Genomic DNA, 16,776 nt, shown 5'->3' on the forward strand with positions numbered 1-16,776 from the left:
GTCTGTATTATCTGATTCTGGAACATCAATTAGGTGAAAATTCTTCCTCTATCCTCTATGTTTAATGACCTTTTTTCCATAGTTCTTTTTTCTTCCCCTGTCTTTTTTTGCTACATTCTAGGTCATTTATTTGGATCTAACTTTCAGATTTCTAAGTCTGTCTAGATGTATGTAATTAATTTATTCTCTGATATTTGTATAATTATTTTAACCATTGTGATTTTTATTTCTAGGGTTATGTATGGTAATTTTTCAAAAGATATAAATTATTTTGTTTTTCGTTTTTTTTAAGATATATTTCAGTTTCTGTTTTATTGCTTTAAATACTCTAGTTGTCTCATCCTGATTATCCCATAAGGTGAAAAATTTATTGTGTCCAAGTTTTTATTTATTATATTTTCTCCAATATTTTCTTCTCTATCATGGAATTGCCTCTCTGTTTATGTAGCTTCTGAAGCAAAATCCAAGATTTCACCTTCAACATTTACTTTTACTCCCTTACCCCTTGATGAAACCCAATCAGTTCTGAATTCTTAATATCACTTGAGCTTTTCTAATTCTCTCAAAACCTACTGATAATTTTGTTTTTCCCTTTTCAATTCTGATAGCTTTTACTTTTTTTTTTCTTTACTCATTAATCTGGTTAAGACTTTCAGTAATATGTTGAATAAAAGTGGTGAAAGTGGGCATTCTGGCTTTTCCTGATCTTAGAGGAAAAGTTTTCAATATTTTACTAAGGAGTATGATGTTAGCTGGAGGCTTGTCATACTTGTATATGGCCTTTATTATGTAGACGTATATATCCTCTATGCCCAGTTCAAGAGTTTTTATCATGAAAGAATGTTGAATTTCATCAAATGCTTTCTCTGTATCTATAGAGATGATGATATAATTTTTATCTTTTATTTCCTTCATTTTATTAATGCTATGTTTCACTATTAATGATGTGCAGATGTTGAACCATCCTTGCATCACTGGAATAAATCCCATTTTATCACAGTTTTGGATCTTTTTAATTTGTTGTGAAACTTGGTTTGCTGTTATTTTGTTGAGAATATTTGCATCTACATTCATCAGGAATATTAGCCGACAAATTTGTTTTCTTGTAATGTCCTTGTCTGACTTTGGTATGAGGATAATGTTGTCATGTATAATGAGATTGGAAGTGTTCTCTCCTCTTCAGCTTTTTAAGAGTTTGAAAAAGATTGGCATTAACTCTTTAAATGTTTGGTAGAATTTACCAGTAAAATCTTTGGTCCTGGGTGTGTGATACATGATTTTGATTACAGATTCAATTTCCTTGTTTGTTATTGGTCTGTTCATGTTTTCTAATTTTTTATTATTTAATTTGAGTAGGTTGTATATTTCTAGCAATTTATCCAGTTTGTCTGAGTTATCAATATTTTTGGCCTATAACTCTGTTATCTTGTTTGCATATTTTATCAGTAAGATTATTCTAAAATGAAAATGGTTTTATGTCATTCACCAATGTGAAATCTTCCATACCAGTTAGGATGTTTTATGAGACATTTTACAATAACATCACAATTATTATTTCAGCATTACAGCTATATTATTTTTACTCTCAGACTCCAAATTTAATTTATAATAAACTATTCATTCCTCTTCTGGGAATTGCACATAGTATTCACTCTTCCTTGAATGTGCACTTTTTCCAGCTCCATGCAAACCTATGTGGTTGCTGTCATTAAGCTAGTTCATATAAATCAACTTTGCAAAATTATCTCTAATTTTGCAGATGCTCGCTATGTTAGGCAACTTTCCTATACATTATATTTGCCCGTGACTATCCTTATCTGAGGTTTTTGTTTTTTTTTTGACTGCTTACTTCCTCCACTGCATTCTCTACTACATCCTGCACTCCTGAAAACAATAATAGAGTTATGTTACATGGGTTAGTCACTCTAAGAGATAATAAACAGTTAAATTAATCACTAATCCATATAATTCGCTAAAGAACTCATAAAAACAATTAGCCTATAGATATAATATTTATTTATTTTTATTGTTAACATGTTGTATCTACATAAAATTAAGTCAAAATATGAGGCACCTGAGTTTGCTTCCAAGCATATGGGGTGGAAAATAGGAATAAGCTATACTAAATAATGCAACTCAAGTTTCTATTTGTCACTCTCTGTCAGCCCTGCCTGACCTGAACATTTCATGTAAAAACAGCATTTTCCAATTGTTTTTCTCTAGTGTTTTTATTGAAACAAAACATATGATCTACTTCAGAGAATGCTGTACCTGTAATATACCCTTTGGCACATAATTGAAATTGATAGTGTAAGCATTTGTGTCTCCTTAAAATTTTGTATTTTTTTTTAATTGCCTGCCTAGACTTCACTTTTGATATGTGTGCTGAGGACAATTAGGAGATGGTAAAATGGATAGTTGTGTTTTAAGATAGGGAAAAGTGTCATTTACAAAACTAAGTTTAAATACAGGAAATGGGAACTTAACTCACATATAATTCGTTGAAATATATTCTAGCTTTTTCCCATCAGTCTGACCATCATCTTATTTTATGTATTCTTGAAGATATAAAATATAACTTTGCAATGTAGATTGAAAAAAGTGTGTTTCTCTCTGTAAAAGTTATGGATGAGTTTTCATCTTCTCTCTCTTATACATAATATTAAAATTCTATAGGAGGATTTCTATTAAAGATCATATCCTAAATTAATTATTTATAATAATCAAACGAATAAAAATATAAAGAGTAAAAAAAAATATTGCATACGTACTGGAACCCAGAGCATGCTGTCCTCCATATGTCATAAACTTTGAAAAACTTCCGTTACTTATATTGTGGGAAGGAATAGTCCTACATAAAAACCAAGATGGCATTATTCGTTTTAATAAAGAGGCATAGAAACAGAGAAAATAGCAGAGAAACTGTCACAAACATCTTACCAGTTACTCCAGTTAGCCCATTTAAATCAGAAACCAGCGACAAAGGAGTATAGTGAATGAATATTGCAAGTAAAAGGTGAGACATGAATTTGAAAGCAAACCTACAATGACTCATATGACATTTCCATATATATTTATGAAGTCAATAAATTCTATGGATTAGAAAAAGTACCAGTTATGTTTTTAAACAAAATGTTAAACAACAATATAATAGATTTGATTTTCTCATATACAATCATTGCCAAGTATCAGAGCACAAGAAAAAAATGTATGAATTAAAAATTAATAGTTAAGGTTTTCTAAACATGAATAATAGCTATAGATGGAAAGCTATAAAATTAAAAGGCAAAAATGGATTGGAAAAAGAACTGACAAATTTTATGACAGATAAATAGATTATGCAATCTCTGTATAAAATACTATTATAAAACATTTTTTAAAAATATGTAGTCAAATTAATATATATCAGAATTCACAAAATTTTTTTTATGGCAAACATTCATAAAAATAAAAAAAGAAACATTAATTCAAAATAAAGTAACATTGATATACCACATGTCCTTCAAATTTCATTTTTTTTTTTAAGAAAAATACTCAAAATTGTCAATGTGGAGAGAGAAATAAGGTGTTCTTTTGTGCTGCTGATGGGCAGACAAATTAGTTTAAGTTGTCTAGAAATTATTTGGCAACGTCCATCCGGGCCTTAAGACTGATTGTACTTTTTACTTATAAATTCACTTTATAAAAGGTATAAGGAAATAATTTTGTATATAATCACAGTTCTGGAAGCTGAATATCCAAGATCAATGCAGAGGCAGGTATGGTGTCTTGGGAAAGCCTGCTTGGTGGTTCATGGGCATCCATCTTCTGGCTGTGTCCTCATATGATGTAAGGGCAAGAGAACTCCCTGAGGTCTCTTTTATATAGGCACTAATCTCATTCAGCTCGGCTCTGCCTTCATGACCTAATCACCCCTCAAATGCTCCATTTCCCAATGCAAACACACTGGGGATTACGTTTTAATATATGAATTTTGGGGGCACAGAAACATTTAGTCTATGATACTACATCATCAGTTTCTCATGAAGATAAAGTAAAAATAAAACATTTAATGAGTTTAGCATAGTGACTGGCACATAGTGGATATTTAATAAATGTTAGTACAAGATTGCATATATGGGATATGTGAAAGGCAAATAAAATTCCTTCTGAGGATTCTAGCTTAGCCAAATGGACCAATAATTAATTATAAATAGAGCAGGAGATGGACTCCTTCAACAGTTTAAATATAATGTTTTCACAAATTCTGCCCCATCTTTTTCCTAACCTCTGTTCTCCATATCATTACCTTTATAAAAAATTCGTCAATACACCTTTAATTTAGCAGACTTGAAGATCAGCTCAAAGCAAGTTTATCTGGTTAATCACTGGACAAAAAAAAGATATATGAGATAGAAAATTCTCCCCAATGCAAAACCACTGCAATAATTGCCATCCTACAAAATTTATTTTAATATTGATGTTCAAGAAAACACTGTTACATGAGCAGACAGATATGATTTTGACATTTTTAAGGCGTGTATATTAATGTATGCCTATTCATTTTGCAATGCATAATTAATATAAGGCTCACTTATATTTTACGGTTGGTATTAAAGACTAAACTGCTTCAAAATTCAGTCATAAAACTGAGGCTAACAGAAGATTGTCATTCCATCTATAGTAGTCTCCTTGACAAGTAATTGCTTTGTGTTGATCAAGCAACATTTTTCTAACAGTGTTCTCACTGTAGTGTCTGTCAAAGGCCTATCATACTTTTCTATAATAAACTCTATTTTCTAGAAGCCTATGCATTGGTCAGACAAATAAACAGTGGCATGACATTTTTCTTGCAGAATGTGGTCTTGTTCTGAAAGCAATTTTCCTTGTATAATTTCTATTTGAAAATCCATTCATTTGTGACAGCAGTGTAAAGAGAACATTAATTTTAGTAGTTTGGGGATTGTTTTCCTTAGTGCGCAATGCAACACTGTCTATGACAGTGGGGAAATAGTGAAATTGACAGCCCGCTGGCAGCCTCTCAGGAATAAAGCTATCTGAGAGACCAAAAAAAAATGTGCTTCATGCAACTTTGATGTAGTTAGTTGGAGATCCCATGTATCAAAAAATAACCGTGTTTTACAAGTAAACATTGCACTACCATTGTATGGATAGCCAAGTTTATAAGTGTCAAACCCTATGTGTAGTGGGCTACTTCTTTTAATGTATCGGGATTTCCAGTGGGAATTTGAGGATTTCGAAAAATTGGAAATGGTGGATACAGCTGGAAGTTTCAGATCTCTTATTTTATAAAAGCTTTCCTTCTAAATGCAATTACAAAGATGTATTTCTGCAGAATTGCATTTTCCAAGAATCAGGGAGACTGTACTGCATAATACAAAGTATCTCAAACTGCCTGTGCATAATATGTTCCAGACATAATTGTTGAAATACAGATTCATAGGATCCAATCTGAGGTCTCTCTCTAAGGGATAGAGCCTTTGTTGTTGTTGTTGTTTTTTAAATGGAGTTGTCATGTTGCTTATAATAAGGTGATTTTGGGGAAATGCCAATATGTTTAAATATATAGGTTTTGCTTGAAAACGTTTGTGAATGAGTGCCATTTCTGCAACTTACTACTCACTGATTTCAGGAAAGTATTTTATTTTTTTTAATCTCAATTTCCTTTTTAAAAATATCCAGTAAATTATACTTCCAAGGAAGCTGGTTTTGATACACAATCCCAACATACTTTATTCTCAGAAACACAGGATCAAAAAAAAAAAAAATCCTCAAGTCCTTGAAAAACTAGATATTGCATAAAATACACTGAGAACTCTCCTTGGCACTATAAACGAAGGAGTGGTTGATGTCAAAGCTGAGGTCACAAATCTAATTTTTATAAACAGGTTTGAATTGTTCCACTGTACTTAAAACAAGAGAAGTCACATCTGTTTTTTTTTTTTCTGTTTTTTTTACTAAAATAAATTATATCTGGATTGAAGCCATATACACCAAATTTCCATTAATTATTTTTAAGGTGTTTTCCTTTTTTGTTCTTTTTCCAAGCCTAAGGATTAAGTGATCCAGGAAAAGTAGGAAGCTTCCTGATACACTATCCTTAGTCTAAAGAGCCACCATTGTTGTGGCACCTCGTTCTATACCAGATTGCCCATTGCCATAACCAATAATGCTCTTGTCCCCCAATGTTCACATCCTACTATCTGGGACCCATGCATGCGTTCTGATACATTTTAAGAGGGATTAAGTTTGCATATAGAATTAGATTTTCTAATCAACTTATTAAAAATTATCTTAAATTGGATTACGCTGGATTATTCAAATGTGCCCAATATAACCATTAGAGACTTTTAAAAGTGGAATAGGAAGATAGAAAAGTTAGTGTTAGAATCAAAGAGAGAGAGATTTGAAGATGCTGTGCTCTAGCTTTAAAGATGGAAGAATGGGCCATGGGCTAAGGAACACAGGCAGCCTCCGGAATCTGGACAAGGCAAAGGAAATGGACTCTCTCCCAGAAACTCTAGAAGACACAGCCTTTGTGACATCTTCATTTTAGCCCAATAAGACCCATGCCATATTTTGAGCCTCTAAAACTGTAAGATAATATATATATATATATATATATATATATATATATATATATATATATACATATATTGTTTTCAGCTACATCATTGGTGCTCATTTGTTACAGCTGCAAGGATATTAGAATACCCATCTAAAAGGAGCCAACCTCACTGATAACTTTGCACCCTAAATGCCGTTTGCTTGTTTCTAAGTCGATGGCATTTAGTTCTCAAGTATCAGTAGGCACTCAATCTATTTCCTTTTCACTATTTCCAGTTTGGGATGTCCTCTTCCTCCAGGGCTGATATGCTTCCTTCTATCTTTCAAATCTCCAGGCAAGTCATCCTAATTACTTTGACAGGCGTCGAACTCTGAACTCTTGGAATAACCTCTATGGTAACCTCTCCAGATTGTAAAAAGGATAATTGGAACAAAAGCCATTTAGTTCTCTTAAGATGGCTCTAGAAGCCCCAGTGCTTAGATAGAATATTTTCATCTTTCCTTCCATGAAGAGGGAAAGGGAGAGAGATGCTAAGTACAAAGCCTCAAGGAAGATAAGACAATAATTTATTTTGTATTATGTGGCCATCATGTGGCTAAAAGATGGTTTTTTTTTAAGTTTTTTTTTCCTGCATGATTTCCACATGAGTCAGATTTTTCAATTTAGAAGAGAAGTAAAGTGGAAAAACCAAATATTCAACCAAGAATTCAATTAGATCTTAGAAATATTTGTTTAGCAATATTTATGTGTTTTGCATGATGTTACCTTAAATTTACAGTATGATTAAAATCTTTCAAAGTATGTTTCATGAGCCCATATTTTAACTTAAGCCTAAATAGAATCACTCAGCAAACTAATAATGCTTATTAAAGATCGATTATGTTCCCAGCACTAAGAGCTTTTTGTTCACTGTGTGGGGACAGAGCCAAGAGTGCAGTTTCCAGGCTCTCACCCTCACGTGGAAAGGTGCTCACTCGGGTAGTAAATGGCCATCAACTGTGATTGGATGGCCATCAACTGTGGCTAGTTGGCCGTCAGATGTAACCAGTGAGCCATTGGCCACTAATATAACTGCTGTGGCTACGCTAGCAGAACATGGGGGCTAGCAAGGGCGGAGTGCGTGTTGCGAATTGCAGAGAAGTGGGTTGCAGGTTGCAGATAGTGTGGCTCCTGCTTCCTGTTTCTCCAACCCAGCCACTAGCAAGAATATAGTGGTATGACTCCCCTATCTATGGCACCATGAGTGTTCCTTTTTTGACCTCACCATATCCTGCATTCTTGTGCAGGGAGTGGGACCAGAGACCCCACATGACACACTGCGTGACGATATTATTCCTCTTATTTTCCCCATTTTAGCATTAATAACTTGAGGCTCACAGAGATGGACTTGAGGTTACATGATCTAGAAAGTGGTTTCTGAAAATACTAGCAAAACCTAAAGTTTGTTTGCATGTAAAACTCCCACTTATCAATTGAATTTAATTGACATAAAAAATGTTGGTATAGTTTGGTCAATATCATCCCAGAAATCGGGAAAAGGAATTGACGGATATCATCTTAAACATCCTATCTGATTTTATGGTTTGTATTTCTATAAAGAAAATGAGCTCACACCAGATTGCTCTATCAAGAACTAGTGACATTGTAATGCTGTATTTACATTGGTTCTTGGATGATGTTTCCCAGAAACATGTAATTAAGTAATGAGAAATTAACACAAAGTAAAGTACACAGCTGAACATAACAAATCTTAGAGGATTATGAAGTCATTATCTATCTATCAATCTACAGTGCTAGATGTATATAGTATATTTATATATAGATATAGATAGGTATAGATAGATAGGTATAGATAGATAGGTATAGATAGATAGATATAGATATCTATCTATAGTATAGATAGATATAGTAATAGGTATAGATAGATATAGATATAGATATAGATATAGATATAGATATAGATATAGATATAGATATAGATATAGATATAGATATAGGTATAAATATAGATATAGATGATATAGATATAGATATACAGAAGTAATATACAGAACTCTTTCATGTTGTCTAGTGTGGTCCTCTGATAATAGCTGGAAATATTTATGTTATGCTTTTCCCTTTGTTAATGAGACAAAATGGAGCTGTTTATTTCTGACTGCATTATATTAATACTTAGTACAAACACTGTCATTTCTTCCCCTCTAACATGCAGTTCTTGCTGATGATGTCCTTCCAACTTTGTTTCTACACCTAAGTGATCTCAACATTTTCTTGTTATGCTTTTCCTCACACCCTCACTCTTCAAACTACCCTCACAATTTAAAGTCGAGGCTTATATTTATTGCCCTATGTAGTATTTATGTATTTGAACTAAACATGTATTTTAAAGTATGTTTGTGAGTGCATTATTTTTTACCCAGGAATACTGATGAAATCATAAAATTTGGTTCTTGTAGTACAATGGAATTAATGACATTGCAAACATATTTCATGTTGATTACAAAGGTGTTGCCTAATGCATCAGTCAGTCACATAAGATCTGCCGGCATTCTATTTTATCCCTTTTCAATTGAATGAGACAGCACCGAATAACAGGTACACTTTGCTTCTATGAAAAGCCTGGGCTCAAGTGTTCAAATATGTTTTAAAATCTCTAGTAAACACTCCTTGTGAAAGGGTTTGATCAAAATTGTTATATATTTCTGAAAATTGTATATAGACTTCTCCACCTTAGCTGTAAAGGCAGACATGTAAAAGAAATATTGGTTTACATTCCTGAGCCTGGACCATCCTTGATTTTGCATGAAGTCACTGTCCCATTTTATTCTTCACATTTCTGCTAGGAACATTAAAAAAGAAAGGAAGGAAGGAAGGAAGGAAGGAAGGAAGGAAGGGAGGGAGGGAGCGAGGGAGGGAGGGAGGGAGGGAGAAAGAAAGAAAGAAAGAAAGAAAGAAAGAAAGAAAGAAAGAAAGAAAGAAAGAAAGAAAGAAAGAAAGAAAGAAAGAAAGAAAGAAAGAAAGAAAGAAAGAAAGAAAGAAAGAAAGAAAGAAAGAAAGAAAGAAAGAGAAGCAAGCAAGCAAGAGAAAGAAAGAAAGAAAGAAAGAAAGAAAGAAAGAAAGAAAGAAAGAAAGAAAGAAAGAAAGAAAGAAAGAAAGAAAGAAAGAAAGAAAGAAAAACCTACTGCTCATAGGTCTACACTACTCAGAATTAGTTGAAGCTTTCAAGTGTCAAAGCCATGGTTGTCAAGCACCTTTCTGTGAAGATACATGGCTTCCAGTCACAGGTCTTATAGGACATCACTTATAAGAAGAAATGAGGGCATGACAAATGACTCACACTTTCAGTTCAACCAGTACATCTACGTTTACTTACATTTTGGAGAAATCTCTTATATTAGATTTCAAATATGAGTGAGGATAAGAAGAAAACAACTGGTCTATGATTTCAAATTTAAATTAGACTTAAGCAAAATCGCCCACAAACTAGCCACCAACATATATGTCATGTCTTAATTTAAATTGAAATATCCATATACTATACAAGTTTCAACAACCCCACTATATTTACTATTATGAAACTTGCTTGCCTTTCTTATCACTGTTTTAATAAAGTTTTTTTTCCCTAGAATTTTCTTCTTTCTAAACCAAACTATCATTAAGGATGAATTACATTCCTCTTCTGAAGCCTTCTAGAAGCCAAGTATATGGTGTCCTTTTGTCCTCTTACGTCCTTCTAAATTGTCCAATAATGTTTTAAGAGCTCTTACTAAGTTAGTCTCCATATTATGTTATGTCTATTAATTTACATTTTTCATTTTACTGCAACATCATTGCAATAAGAGTATTTCCGATATTTGTCAGAATTTAAGGTCCACTTTTCATTGGTTTATTGGCTCTGGAAGAATGAAATATGTAAGGAGAATGCCAATTATGTAATTGTGAGTGAGCACAGGAGTAAAATGGCCAACTACCTGTTACCTGAACATGTATATTGAAGATATCAAAATATATTCGCAGATGATTTCAGTCCTTGAGAGGGAGATTGCATTAAGAGAGGGTTTCAGTTATGGGGTGGTCAGTGCGGTTTTAGAGATTACATACATGGATGTACACTACAGGTATCTAGGCCAAAGATCAGTTATAAGGTCAACCACACACACACACACGCATGCACACACACACACACACACACACACACACACACAGCTCAAGAATGAAGTAGTCCACTTGTCAGAACACAGAAAGAAAATCTGCATTATATTAATATCTAGAGTAACTTGATAATGAATATGGAGCTCTATAAATTTCTCTCTTTGATTCTGAAAAGTAAGACAAGGCCAGATCCTACAAACGGGTTTCTAGTGGTCTGGACATGAAATCATTCCCCTATGTATGCCCCCTTGGCAATTACAAAGCCATATTTAGTGAACTGAAAATACTAATAATCTCACCACCAGGACCACCAGTAGAGGAAAACAGTGTTCAGCTAAAGAACTCGTGAAAAGACAAAACTGAGAATTGTATATATTTTGCTCCCGTTACCCTGTGCTATCTTGTGTAGGAAATGTTTTCTTTCTTTCGCTCTTTTTTTCTTTCTTTTCTTCCTCCTCCTTTCCTTTCTTCATTCCTTCATTCCTTCTTTTCTTCTTTAAAGCAAATTAGTCAGTTAACCATCCAAAATATATAGAATAATTATTTAGTACAATTTGTGTGTAATCAATAGCTCTAAATCTAAAATACAACAACAGTGAGGAAGTAGTCTAAAAGTTTGTTGTTGTTGCTGCTGTTTTTCACATTAGCATCTGATGTACTCTTTTTAAACATGTTACATACATCTGGGTAGACAATTATAAAAATTTCCAACAGTTCTTACCACTTTCAGGGTGTAATATAAAATGACAAGACAAGTTTTTCACCAAAGAAGTTATTCACATTATTAAAAAAAAAAAAAAAAAAAAAAAAAAGAATAGCTCTGTTTTGCTTGCCTGGGCATTATGAAAGAATGAGAGCAGGTAACTAAACTACGCACCTGATGATGAGTTGAAGAGGGTCCTTGAAAGTGCTATAGACAAAAGTAATACTCAGAGAGCATGTAGAAGCCGGACTTCCAACAGAATATTAACTTTCTGAAAGGACTGAACCTGACATGCCAGCCCAATATGAAGCCTTCAGAAATGAGGAAACTGTTTATCAACAATGTTCTGTTGCAAGAGTGAGGTGAAGAGGTGAGGAATTGGTGCTGCTCCCAGTGACAAGAAGTAACATATCTAACTTTTAATCTCAATTTTCTACATGGATAGGTACACTGTCAGTAAAGTGATTTTCTCAGTGTCATTCCCAGAAAGTTTAACCTTTTTATTCACTATTCCATGGAGCCATCTCCAACTGAAACAATGACTATTAATTACTTATTGGACATTAGACTAAAATGTCACAGGCATCAAGAATACCTGTAACATCAAAGGTCAACAAAATCAAGAAAATATTTTGTTATGACCATTATGTAGAATTGTAAGACTAAAGACTTAACTCCATTTAATAGGCAATGTATAACCAACATGAGATTTAAGAGTATTGGAAACTGGAACTTTTAATACCATCAGCAACAAGATCCTTAATATAGCTGTAACTATATTTCTTCCTCTGAAAGAAGGACTTGAAACATTCTTCCTTACCTGCCACTTAAGATTTTCTCTTGGATTTAATCAGATACAAATAGTAATAGCTAACTCTTCTGAAAATTTTACATGTATTAAATATTTACCCATTTAATCTTCTTAAAAACCCTAGGGGGCAAGTATCATGCTTCCCCGGAAATAAGAACTAGCCAGACAATCAGTTCTAATGTGTCTTTTGGAGCAAAAATTAATATAATACTTGGTATTATATTATATTATATTATATCATATTATATTTATTATATCATATTAAATACCCTGTCTTATATTACAGTAAAATAAGACCGGATGTTATATTAATTTTTGCTCCAAAAGATGCATTAGAGCTGATTGTCTGGCTAGGTCTTATTTTCGGGGAAGAACGATATGGTTATGTTCTCCTTTTGCTCTCAAGTATACAGAGATTAAATAACTTTCCAAGGCCACGCACAAGAGTTGAATTGTAGGAACTACCTATGAACCCAGTAATTCTGATTCTAGCATTGGCAAATGCAAGCAATACATTATTCGAGATGATATCTTGGACCAGATGCAAGAATACTTGGAAAACAATAAGTAAATGAATAAGAATAATGGTTTATTTTCCAGACTTTTTTTTTCCTACCATTTAGGAGCATGTTGGAATGGCTGGGCTGGCTGCATCCTTTTATGTAATGCTTTATGGTATATGAAAAAGAAATTGACTTAAAATAAAAATATTATTTTAAGATGTGCATTAGCAGTTGATTATTAAAAACATCTAGGAATATCTCATCTTCACTATATAAAAGGAGGGATACTGACACTTTTCAAAGAACAGAAAGAAAATACATATAAGTCCATCAGAAACTCAGCTATTTGTATATGATCACCTAATTTACTCTTCTCTCTTTAATTAAACATGTTTTCCTTATTTCTCTCAATTCAAACAATATTCAGAAAGGACCGATCCAGAGGCCAAATTTACATTAATATGGCATAGTCTCTTAAACTACAATATCCTATATTCAATTTTCACTCCTGAGAACAAAAATGCTGCTGTCCCAGTAGAGTCTACTACTATCCCACAACTGTGGCCAAAGAATTGAGTCATAAACAATACATAAACAATTGCAGTTTTATTTTCTAAGAATGGAAAACAGCCCATTTGCCTATAACAAGATGGAAACACTTCTGAGATAATGGTGGGCAGGAGTCAGCATCTTCAGTAGGAGAGTGAAAGGCATCTTGTATTTTTCCCAGATGCTGGCTCTTTTCCATCTTAGGTAGACATTTCTTTATAGAATAAAGTCTTATTTACTGCTTATAGGCTCAGGCCAAACCTCAATATATAAATATATACATAAATGGTAATATACTTTTTATAAAGGAGAAAGTTTGTCATGACCATGTGGTATTATAGAGTGATATCTCTAAACCCAAGAATTCTATAACTTTCTTTTTTACTTCCCACATTTCCCACCCTTGAATCTGCTGACCTTGTTCCTTTATTATACTAATAGTGTGTAGCCTTGGTTTGGGGATGATGGTTATACCTCTTTTAAGAAGCTGAAAATGATTTCCCCTCATTTATACAGAGCTGTAGATGGCATGAATCATCTGTGTCTCAATGGTATTCGGAGGGGAGGGGAGAGCAGAAGGCAGCAGGTTCAAAGGAAATGGGGTAATACAGTGAAATAGTGTGGTATTAACTTACTTTATTCAATCTACTTCAACCTCCCCTATGTTCCATCCTCCCCATTTCTGTGGTTTGGGAGTTCACATAAATTTGAAGCGTTTTGGTATCAATCTGGATGTCAGTCCACAAGTGCTTTTCAAACACTGTGTTGTATGCCTGACAATTCACTGCAGAAAATAGAAACCTTTCACGACTGACTTGTATATTCTCTTTAAGAAACACATAGATTTACAGGACTCTGGTACTACTCTTTCTCTCAGTTCACAGTCTCATCTCCACCTTCTTATTCTTCCCATTACCACCCAATTTAGTGCAAGAAACAGATTGTGCCTTGAAGAGTGGTGTGCTTTGGAGAAGAGGGCACACTGAAAATGAGGAAAGGTATTCATTAGTCCCGCTGTTACTATAAGTGATGGTGGATTTCTGGGGTAAAGATGTTCCCTTAGGATATACATATGGAATATGGTATTAATCCTCTTAAATATTCTATTGTAAGAAAACACAGCTGCAGGTTCTTCTTACTCTTTGGGTAAGTGTAAGATTAAGCCCTGCTTATAAAGTGCAGGTTTGGGTTCAGTTAGGTACTTGTGGGTCAGAATGAACCACACTCTCTATGACATAAAATGAAAATAGAACTATAGATGTGAAGTAATGCCCACCTGATACTTTAATAACCACTTAACCCAGAGACAAAGCTAGTCTTTATGGAAAGAAACATTCCATGACTCATTGACTATAATCCTGAAAGAAGCATTATGCACTTAACTGCAAAGGGCTCTCTTGTAGTTTTGAGAGAGTAGCTGATGGCTCTAATTTTCATATCCCATTCCTCACTTCAGGAATTTAATAGAAAATATCAAGTGATAAAAAAAATTAATTAGAAAAAGAAAACTGAATGAAAAATAAATTATGAAAAGTGGATCAATGATATACAAGATACAATATCAAGACTATTAAAGAGTTATAGTCATATAATAGATAACTAACATGGTATAAGAAAAAAATCTTAATTGAACATGTTACAGAAAGCTAGAAACTAGTTTTTGCTTTTGTTTTTAATAAAAGTGTGTGTGTGTGTGTATGGTATAAGCACATACATATGTAATTATAAATTTTCCAATAACTAGCAAGATAGGGATAAAATTAATAGTTTTGGCAATAGCTTTTCATCTAAATCATAATTGTTAAAATTCTCCACATTCTTAATTTAGTTGTTCAGGTCAACTAACATGAATTGATTCTCTCCAAAGTAATGGCACCAGGTGTAAGAATCTGGTTCCAATGATGTAGGTGATACAGTGAAAACTTTGTTGCTATCTCTGACCTCCAAGCCCTTACAAATAACTGAGTATGCATGTTAACTCTGTGTGTGTGTGTGTGTGTGTGTGTGTGTGTGTGTGTGTGTGTGTAGGGGTGACATGTGACACGAAGAGAAAAGGAAGTATTAACAGTAAGTAAATAACTAAAATAGCTGGGAGGATTTTAAAAATCCAAAGAAAATCATCAATTAAATACAATTTTAGACTGGTAACTAAATAGGATAACTTAGATACCATCTTCAACTCATCTATTCATTTTTCAACTTGTTTTATTATCTGTATACAATAATCAATGTGATTTATTTCAGCTTTTAAACTACCTATGGATGTGAAATGCATTAGAAACTCCAAGAAAAAGAAATTATACCTTGTAGAACTATAATTATTTATATATAATTATATATAGTCTATATATGTATATATATGTATTATATACATATAGGTATATATATGTATATATGTAGTATATATATGTAGTATGTATGTGTGTGTATATATATGTATATGTATATATGTATATATATATATATATACATATATATAGATATATATATATAGTCACAGGATGTGGAATACAGTATAGGAAATAGAGTCAGTGGAACTGTAAGAGCTACATACAATGTCAGAGGGGTAGTAGATTTGGGGAGGGAGTTTATCACTTTGTGAGGGGTATAAATGTTTCACTATTACATTGGTTTGTACACCTGAAACTAATAATGAAATAAAAAGAAAGAAGTTATACCTTATAATAGGAAATTTAGAAAAGATGTCACAAAAGATATAATATTTAAAAATGATTTTAATGTAACTTTATTTCAGGTATACATTCAAAACAGACTTGAAAGAATAAAACTAATTTGTAAGTAACTTAAATAAATACCGGAAATAAAATACAAACTCTTCAAAGAAATAAAAAAGAAGTCAACACTCAGTGAGTACTATTACTGAAATGAATACTATGATGATTTAATTAAGTGTATTGTAAACCGTAAAAAAAACCCACAAAATATCAAAACACAGAATTTTATGTAAAATTCAAAAATATAGGTAAAAGAATTATGTTAACTCATAGAAGGCAGAAAAAGATGAAATTAAGAGAACAGATGGGACTAATAGAAAACAAATACCTATATATATATAGCATATTTTAAATCCAATTGTATCATTAATTATATTAAATGCAAATTGCCTGAAGCCTAATTGAAATTCAAGATTGTAAAATTGGACACCCCCCACAAAAGAACTTAAATCTATGCTGTCCTCAAAATCACATTTTAATTATTGGGTTACTAAAAGGCTAAAAGTTAAAGGATATAAAAAGATATACCATGAAAATAGTTATCAAAAGTGGGCTGGGGTGAGCATATTCCTATCAAGCAGACCTCAAAATATAGAATATATAAACTAAATGAGGGACATTTACTAATGATAAAGAGGGTCGATTCTTCAAGATGATATAATAATGCTAAATGAAACACATAACATAACTTTGAAAAATGTAAATAAAATGCTGATAGAACTGAAAGAAAAGACATACAAATCCACAATTATTAT

The sequence above is a fragment of the Rhinolophus hipposideros genome, assembly GCF_964194185.1.
Source record: "Rhinolophus hipposideros genome assembly, chromosome: 1".
NCBI lineage: Eukaryota > Metazoa > Chordata > Mammalia > Chiroptera > Rhinolophidae > Rhinolophus > Rhinolophus hipposideros.